The sequence below is a fragment of the Lathyrus oleraceus genome, chromosome 7 (assembly GCF_024323335.1).
Source record: "Lathyrus oleraceus cultivar Zhongwan6 chromosome 7, CAAS_Psat_ZW6_1.0, whole genome shotgun sequence".
Classification (NCBI taxonomy): Eukaryota; Viridiplantae; Streptophyta; class Magnoliopsida; order Fabales; family Fabaceae; genus Lathyrus; species Lathyrus oleraceus.
In genome coordinates this window covers 271,938,385-271,948,282 of record NC_066585.1, presented here as the reverse complement: position 1 = coordinate 271,948,282, position 9,898 = coordinate 271,938,385, and positions in this window count along the sequence as shown.

The window sequence follows — 9,898 nt, the reverse complement described above, 5'->3', positions numbered from 1 at the left end:
AAAACTTTGACTTGTTGTGCAAACATCTTCATGTCTTTTTCAAATTAGAAACCTGGACCCTAAGTCCTTGACTTTCCAAACTTCACTTTTCATAACACTTCTTTGAATCAATCCTAATCATACCTTGACCTCTTTTGTGAATACTCATAATCAATTAACTTCACCCATTCAATTGTTTTGTGGCTTCGTCCATTGTTAATATGTTTTCATGCATTAGCCTTAGGTTTCAATTACCATAGTGGTTGATGTAAATCTTACCTTATCCTTAGTGAGTTGATTGTAAGACTTCCGTACTGAAAACAGGGTTAACCCCTCTAGTACGTCGAAGCCGTCCTCGCATGGTGGATTGTTGATTCAGGTTGAGTTTTCTCCCATTGGTAATGAAAAGCCTTAATGCTTGTGTTTTAAAATGAACTCACTAATTTTTGGAAATCTTTTAACCGAACTACGGAGTTTTGATCCTTACCTTTCATGGAAGGTACGTAGGCAACGGGTTCATCCGTTCAAACACAAAAACAATAAAAATTGTATATTCTTTTCTCATCTTCCCATTCATGTTTGCACAACATGTCATAAACAAATAAACATTTTTATACAACAAGTGTGAAAAGGGCTCCCTAGGAGTACCTAGGACGTTTTGGGTGCCTAACACCTTCCCATTGCGTAATTTACCCCTTACCCAGATTCTCTGATCTTTTCATTAGTTTTCTATGTGTAAAACTTCTTAGGCTTTTGTTCGCTTTTTAGCCAGTCCTTTGGATAAATAAAAGTGCGGTGGCGACTCGATTTCTTTGTATGCTTTGCTTATGGTTTAATCAATAAATCATATAGCGACGAATACACCGCTACACTCCCACTTAATTCATCTGATATACCGCTCTACATCAGTTGGTCACTTTCCTCCCGGAAACCACGACTTCCCTTCCTTGCACTAAGTGACACAAAACATAATTACGACATCTTATCTTGATTTGGGTAATCAATACTCATTTAATCTTCATAAGAAAACTTATTGATTCCTTGATCACACACAATATTTACTACTCTTCTCTTATTATTCCTTCAACAAATGCGACAAACTTTGTAATCCACCTATTCATAATCTCATTAACTTCACTTAATCTGATTCTATATGCTGCAAGCCTTTACTCCTACTGTTTCACTTCTCTCGTACTACTCCAATAAGATAGCACCATTAACACGAGATTGTCTTACTCCCATTCTTATGAGTAACTATCTCTCATATCCCTATAATCTTGATTAAGCTCTTTCATCCATCACTTTTCACTACACTACTATAATTCCAACAGTGGAACACCCGAGATTCCTAGGCATTATTGGTTAGCTAACAGTCTACATAGAGGACCACACCTATCCTCCAGAGTGCCCACCACCCAAAACAGTACTAGGACCTCACTGACATCTATTAATAGAATAAATTTCTTGTTGACATACAAAGGTTTAGAATATGACCAACACCCTCCATAAGATAGATATGCAGGAGGCACATAACTATAACCATAAAGGTGTATGACATTCAGATTTATCCTGTGCTCAAATGAACTTATCCAAATTAGTTTGACAATATCTAATTCTTGTTACTATATTCCATATCAAATCCTCTTATATGGTTCTGATTCTTTCAAGGTTTCTGCTGACACAGGATCTCGACCAATAACAAAATAACACCATCAAGGAACTTCGAGTCATCCATGAGACACCACTTCCAAAAGCCTTAAGCAATCTAGAATGTAACTATGAGTTTCCATACTAGTCTCTGAGTCACACAACGCTTCACAACTTTAGAAATAACATTGCACTCCTTATCTAGACCCCTCAATCTTAACGCCTTGATCCATCTTCAAGAATCTTAGCTTAAGCACTTACTAATATACAGCCTGGATTACACGGTTAACTTCAGCAACATTTGATTCTCGTTCCTCCTCGGAAGTATAACTCGTGAATCCTTCCAATAGGGTAGAGTATCGTTGTATACAAAAAATACTACTCTCCTAGGGGTCCACATTCGAAGCCATGAATCCAAGAAATTATCGAATGTCATAATCTGACTAACCAATTTACACCTTACTAACACATATGTAAAATACACAAATAACCTCCTCAAGATCACCACTCGGTAAGTCTCTTCCATTTATGTTCCTTATAGTTATTCGTAGTCATAAGAATGGTACTTCCAAGACTTACTTAAACTGAGCATGGGTCACCAGGTGGGTTCTCTAAACATCTGACTTCTATGACATCTCTACAGATGACCAATTATGCATTACACCTTCAAAAATCCCAAATTCAAAACTATCAATCTGACTTATGGTAACTTGTAACTCCATCCTCAATTTGTACATCCACAACGGTACACTTATGAGATTTAGGATACCCTTAGCTCCAACAAGGTGTGAATGTTTATACTCTGTGACCAACCAACCAAACACTACTTAAGAAGATAAATAACAACTAGACTTCCAATAAGCCTACATTACTCTTGAAATTCAACAAGATGCACTTAATATAAACCTTAGCATTACCACACACTTATGACTGGACTTTTCTTCTACACCAATACCTATTATACACTTCATCATACTGGGGTTACTCATCTAGATGACTTACTACTAACATTCCTCATTGTCTCTCCATAAGCTCTTACAACATAACATATTTCACATCCTACACTTATTCCCCATGCTCCAGCTTGGCTTGTCTTTCGTTGTCTATCATAAACTCAACTTCTCACAATACAAGACTCACTACTCAACAAAGTGTGTGTTACTTCACATCCATCTCAATACAAGGAATCCATTACGCACACTTGTTCCTCAAACAATATTCATCAGAATAATGATTCCTCAAACAATATTCATCAAAGTTTCACCTTACATGATACAATCGTTCCTTAAGTTACCCAAGATCATGAAAACATAATCACAACAACAACAACAAGTTCATCATGGATTCATCAAGTTCATGATTATGTATTACACACAAAACCTAACCCCAAATTTATAAAAAAAATTCCCCCCAATGTTACACTAGCTAAGAACTCACCTTGAAGATGAAGATGATGGAAAGGATTTGGTTTAATGGTTGATGTTTTCATTTCTTCTTCAAGTCTTCTTCATCCTCCAAGTTTCCTCTTCTCTCTTTCTCTTCTCCTTTTCTCTTCCTTTTCCCCTTTCTTTCTTTTCTTTCTGATATCTCTATATCTCCTAGATACTCTTCCTTTCTATCTTCATTCATATCCACTTCTTATTTCTTTTCAATCACCACCACACAATATACATACATAATATATAATCATAATATATAATATCAAGTAGTGATAAAAATATCTCAATTGATATTTTGTCTTCTAGTACCAATTACTAATGTTATCAAAATGTCCCCTCTTGTACTTATTAATAATAATCCTTCTCTTTTAATAAGGATTGATCTCTTCAGAGGTCACTGGTTACTATATTGGTCCCAACTAACAAGAGATAGACTTCAACTTTGAGATCAAAATGTCAAGACTTCAAGCTTTCGCATAAGAGTGTTAGAAAATCCAATATCTATATCACTTCCGTTATATACCATGCCACGAAATGTAAAGCACTAAACTTTTTCTGTTGTGGACTAACTTAAGTTAAAATCAAATTGATCAATATTAATTTTTCTCATACATAGATGTTTGCAAATTAATCATTTTGGTAAATATAATTTTTTTATAGAGGCAATGACTCTTTAGAACATCTCTCAATATATGCAGAGTTTCTCCATTTAGACTCATTGATCATATGGGATGTGAAAATCCTTTTGATCATTAATTCTTTAGAGTAAATTAACCTTCTAAAATGATGCAAAATAAAGTGACTCTGCACAAAAGCACTTACAAAAAAGGCATTAAAAAAGAAAATACTTAAAAAATTCCATAATTATTCATTTTGCTACATGATTTTGTTTGTCTCTATTATACATTTCAGGTTGGTTTTAATACATTTTCCCCTCATATTTGTGCCATTCACATTCTTGAATCATTTAGTCATTCTCATCATCTCTTGAGTTGTTTCGTTCATAATCATTTTGAGTGTATCTTCCTATGCTTAACTTTCTTATTTGTTTTCAAAAATTCTTCTTTTCTTGTCTTATAGTATTTTCTATTTAAACTCCATTGTTGAAAGCCTTTGTAGATTTGTTGCATTATATTTGAAGTGTTGATTGCCATTCTGACTTGGGTTCCTTTTTAAGAACTTGAAAAATGGACTTTGATTGGGAAAATTTAAGATGACAAAATTTTTAGAAGTCATAAATCAAGTGAAAAGACAATTGAAAAATCCAAGAGTGTGGACACATAGTTGACTGAAAATGTCCCTTTTAAACATGGGATTTTCCCACAATCGGCCAAAACATCATTTAAAAAGAAGAGCTTTTGCACATTAATGATTCAAAAACAGTCTACCAACAACCATCAATTTTACACAGACTCAACTGAATAACTTTATCTAGACTTTTTACACAAACTCAACTCAAGAACGTTAACTAGAGCTTTTAACAGGTTCAACTCAATAAAATTCACTTATCTCTTAATATGTTATGCTTGTAACCTTTAAAATTATTACAAAGAAGACACAAGAGACTATGCTCTTGAATAAACACTTTCATCACAATAATTCTCAAATGGAACTTTTTACTCTTTTTTCGCTAAGACAACTCTAATGAAAAAAGAGTGACAAAAGAAGGCTTCTAATTCGAAAGAAGGTTTATATTTCGCTAAAAAAGAAAATAATCCATGGTCATTCTTAATGAGTTAATCAATTAAACCTATGTATTAATCAATTAATCAAGTTAAAATATGAAAAATTGATTTTCTAAATCAATTAATCGATTATCATCCTCTTTAATTGATTAGGATGCATTACACTTTCATTCTAATTGATTAAATGACCTCTTAACTTAGACATTGTATAATACATTTCTAATTGATTAAGCAAGCTTCTAATCAATTAAGTGCTTTCCTTAGGTGGTTTTAAGAGATTTTATCATAAGAGAAGGTGTTTAAAGACACATTTATCTATGTGTACGCGCATTTTGAAGCAATTTTGCCAAGTGTTAGAAGCTCAAAGTCATCAGTGCATTGCCAGGTCATCTGAGGCCCATATAAGTCAATTGTAAAGTCAACTGAGGGCTAGGAGGTGGAGAAATGGTTTGAGACACTTCATTCATGTCCAAAAGAGGTTTATTCATCATGTCAAACATCTACTTTGAAGATTTTGAAGCCTGATCAAAAGTTTCCCAAAATGGAAAGTGACCTGTAATTTCAAGTTTCCAAAAATGGCAAGTTTTTGGACCACATTCAACTTGACTTTCCAACATCAAAGAAACTTCAAATGAAATTTTGGTCAACATGAAAGTTGAAGATCTTTCTCTCCCATTTCCAAAAAGTCCAAGATCATGAGCATCTGATGAATGGTTGAGGAGTTATGAGCAAATGATCACCAAGTGTGCATGAAACTTCAAAGTGCCATAACTTTTGATCCAAAACTCCAATTTGAGCCACTCTTTTTGCATATTTCTTCTCATGACCTATATTTTCCAAATTTATCATTCCATTGCATGAAAAAATCTCACATGATCATTTGGCCATGCATGTGCTTTTTGGAGGGAAAATGAAGAATTTAAAATTGGTGCATCATATGAACTTAATTCCATTGCCATTGTGTTCCTTGGTTGATTTTCAGAGCATTTGAGCCATGCATGTGTACTATTCACGTCCATTTTGCCATGCATAAGGTGAATTTTGCAATTTGGTCATACACCTCATATCTTCTTAATTTTTCATTAGCCAATGCCTAATCATGATTACAGCATAATTAACATGTCATATATAAGCTTAATTGTAATTGTTTTGCTCATTCTAACAAGTTCTAGATCTAGAATCATTTTTCTCTCCATTTTTGCTCTCATCTCAAATTTGAAAATTCTTCACATAACACCTCAATTTTATTGCATAATCTTGTTCAGTGAGTGTCATTTAGTAGGAATTGAGTATTGATTTGAAGATTTTGGCCAAGAATCAAGCAAGTTGAACTCGTGAAGATGAACATGGAACTTGAAGATTAAGCAAGATTCAAGCCTTTGCAAGCATCAATTCGTGTACCAGACTTCATATCAAGGTTGGAGGAGAAGATTTGGAGCTGGAAAAGCCTTGAATCCACAGAATCCATACACTGCTCTTCAAGAGGTTGGAAATTCGATCACCTTGATTCTTGATTTTATTGCCATAGTATTGTAGATCTTTCCACGCTGAGAATTCTGATATAAATTTTATTAAAAATGGATGAATATTGATGAAGTTGTGTTGATTTAAAGTTTGATGTGCAAATATGTTTGTCTTCGATCCGTCCAATTCATGGAGAGTTAGGCTTAGCTTTTATGATATTTAAGATCCTCGCGACGAGAGCTTTCCAATGATATAAGCTATGCGTAATTCTGCAAAAAAAAATTATGAGCGTGTACTGTAGCTTCGCCGGACGCAAGGAAGAAGACGGTGGAAACCACCGTGTTCCACCGTCCATGAATAGTGCAACCGCCGTCTGCAATTCATAGTGCTAGGGCTTACTGTAGCGCATGCATGAATGTGACAGACCAGGGTTTGATTCCCATTGAAGACGTTTTGGAATTCCATTTCCTTTTACTAAACCAAATGCTGCGTTTGGTATGAGGCGCTTGCAGCCTTAAGTTCACCAATTCGAACCTGGCCTTGGCATGTTTATTTAATTCCAGTTCATTGTTTTCCCAGCGCCTCTTTTAACCATAGTGGCCAGAGCTCGATTCCTCCATGATGCTTTTGTTTCCAATTGCATTTTCCAATTTCATTTTCACATGTTTCACATTTATTTCATTATTTCATGCAAATTGTAAAAATCATAAAAAACTGAAAATAACTCCAAATTGAATGCAATTTTTTGCCACATGTTCATCTTGATGTCTATTATTTTGTGGTGTGAATTTCTGGATTTGTGCCTTGCTGGAATTTTGAATATGCTTGGTTGTTTGAACATGAGGCAAAATATGACATGTTGTGCCAATTCTCTTGTGAAATGCTCATTATTTGGCCAATTAACTTGAAATTTGGTATGCTGATTCCCAACATGTTGTAGGATGTTTGAGCTTTTGTTTGGTATTTTTAGCATGTTCCATTTCTGTTTTAGACACATGAATGTATGGTGTGACAATGTGTGTCACACAATTTGATGTTGCTCTTGTTCATTTTCATATACATGTCAATTGAGCTTTTCTGATTCCAAATATTTGCATGATGCTTGTGTTTAACATGTTGTGTGCACATAAAAAATTTCATGGTTATTTGATTCGTTTCTGATTTAATGTGCATTTTCTCATTTGAATGTCATATTGTTGGTCACATTGTATGCCTTTGCCTTATCATGATCAATAGATGGATTTGCCTTAGGATTTGAGTTTGGTCCTTTTTAGGACATGTTCTTACTTGAATAAATATGCTTCATGTTGAATATTGGTTGCTGTTTTGACTTTTTTCTTTGCCTTTGACCCTAGTCTTGGTACTAGTGGTTTGTACTCATCTTTTGAGCTTTGTATTTCAGGTTCAAGCTATTAGCTCTAGTGGTTAATGCAATCTTATGACTTGAGATGCAAATTTGCTTTGTCCACTAACCTTATTGTGTTGTAGGTCCCTTGGTGATGAACTCACTTGAGTTGTTGACTTGCCTTGTGTGCATATTGGTTGTAACACTGTTGACTGTCTGTTTGATTTGTCTGAATGTGAATATTGACTTGTTTGACTTTCTTACAGGTACTTTAGTTGCTTTAGCTCATTGCTTGAGTTGTGCTTTGCTTGTGGTTGGCATACCACCTAGGTAATCATCCTCTAACTCCATGTAGTCTGGAAGCCCTGTCATTTCTTTTGGCAGGCATTTGGCTGAAGTCCTCCTTAAGAGGCAATGACTGTGTTTGTTTACTTTTGTGTCATGTATTTCAAGTCCTCCTAAGTGAAGAGGCAATTGGCAGATAGAAGGGATTAGCAATCAATCCCCTGCTACTCGTTTGAGTCGTTCACTAAGCTCGCACTACGTGCTGACGCTCTTGAACCTAACCCAAGATCCTTGTATATAGAGTCGGTCAAGTGGAATAGGGTCCCTCATTCTGGATTCCCACGTTTCCATTGATTCAAGCTCACCCAGGCCCGGGTTAAGAGCTATGAGGTCCAATCCTCATTACCTTTCATCTTCTCACCCTGAGGTCAATGTCAGTGGTTAAGAGCCCTCAGATACCCTTCCAGTTGACTTGTTTGTCAAGGTTGATATGACCCCTTGACTAAAGCCCGGCTTGTTTGTCGAGGTTGATATGACCCCTTGACTAAAGCCTCACCCTTGATGTTTGAGCCCCTTGTTGGTGTGTTTACTTCATGTTGTATGTGTTTGTGTGGTGTGATCGTATCCTCATAGGATTGCTAGACTTCGCATAGTCTCTCGTTTGCATGTCAATTAAGGTAGCACGGTTCCTTCGTCTAGGACTTCCTTTCTTGCGTGAGCTCTCCTAAAACACAAACAAACATTACCTTCTCTTAAAGACACGTTAACTCCTTCTACTACAGGTGAGTAAGTCTCCCAAGGTCGAGCATCCGGTAGATTGCGTAGTGACGTTGTTCATTTAAAAAACACAAAACAAACCGAAATAGTTTAGCCGAACTACGACAACTCTGATTCTCATGTCCAGATGAGATACGTAGGCACGAGATGCGATGTCTTGTCGAGTTTGACTGACGACTAACATTAATCCTTCTTTTCTCTCGCCCTCGTTGCGATCGAGACCTTCCTTTTCTCTTGCCCTAGTTGCAATCGAGACCCTTCCTCTTTTCGTGTGTGTTCGTTAGGAGTCGGATGTAAGACCAGCCATTGGCATTCCGTTTCCTGTTTGTGTTTGTTTGTCCGGAGGCTGATGTAAGTCCATCTGTTGGCATTCGGTTTCCCGTTTGTGTTTCTTCGTTTGGAGTCAGATGTAAGACCATTGATTGGCTATCTGTTTCCTGTTTCTTTTGTGGAGTTGGATGTAAGGCCAACGATTGGCATTCCGTTTCCTATTTGTATTTGTTTGTTCGGAGTCAGATGTAAGACCAGCCATTGGCAGTCTGTTTCCGTTTGTGTGTTTCTTTTGGCGTCTCAGCGTCTTTCTTCAGTGTTGTGTTTCGGCGTGCGTTAGCCGAGCTACGAGTGCTCTGATTCTTCCTCTGGTTAGAGAAGATACGTATGCATAGGATGCGATGTCCTAGCGAGCACATTTCCCATTTCCCCGAACTACGTCGACTCTGATGTTTGTGTCTGACAAACTACGTAGGCCCAGGATGCGACATCCTGCCGAGTCCGCTTTCTCCGTCTTCCTTCATTTGTGTTATTATTCCGGTGTGTGTGCATTCTTTGAGCAGTTTATCAGCAACCTTTTCCTATTCTTTTGAGCGTGGATCCCTTCGAGTACAACGGACGTGAGGGGTGCTAATACCTTCCCCTTGCGTAACCGACTCCCGATCCTAGCAATCTTTGGTCGTAAGACCATTCCTTTCCCTTTTTCAGGTTTATTTCGAGCGTTTCCTTTCCCTCCTTTGGGATAAATAACGCACGGTGGCGGCTCTGTGTCTTTTCCCGCCGGTTGTTTTTCGCGTTGCGACAGTAGGATTTTGGCTGTACTGAGAAACGATAAATGAAGAACATGGGGATCTATATATGATGTCTAGAACCATTGTGAATCATCTCTTGATTGATCTCCTTGCATTGAGGGTCTTAAACCCTAGATATGAGCTTGATGAGGCATTGGTGGACACACACACTACCTACAAAAACAACAAACTATACATGGGTATATTTTTGGTATT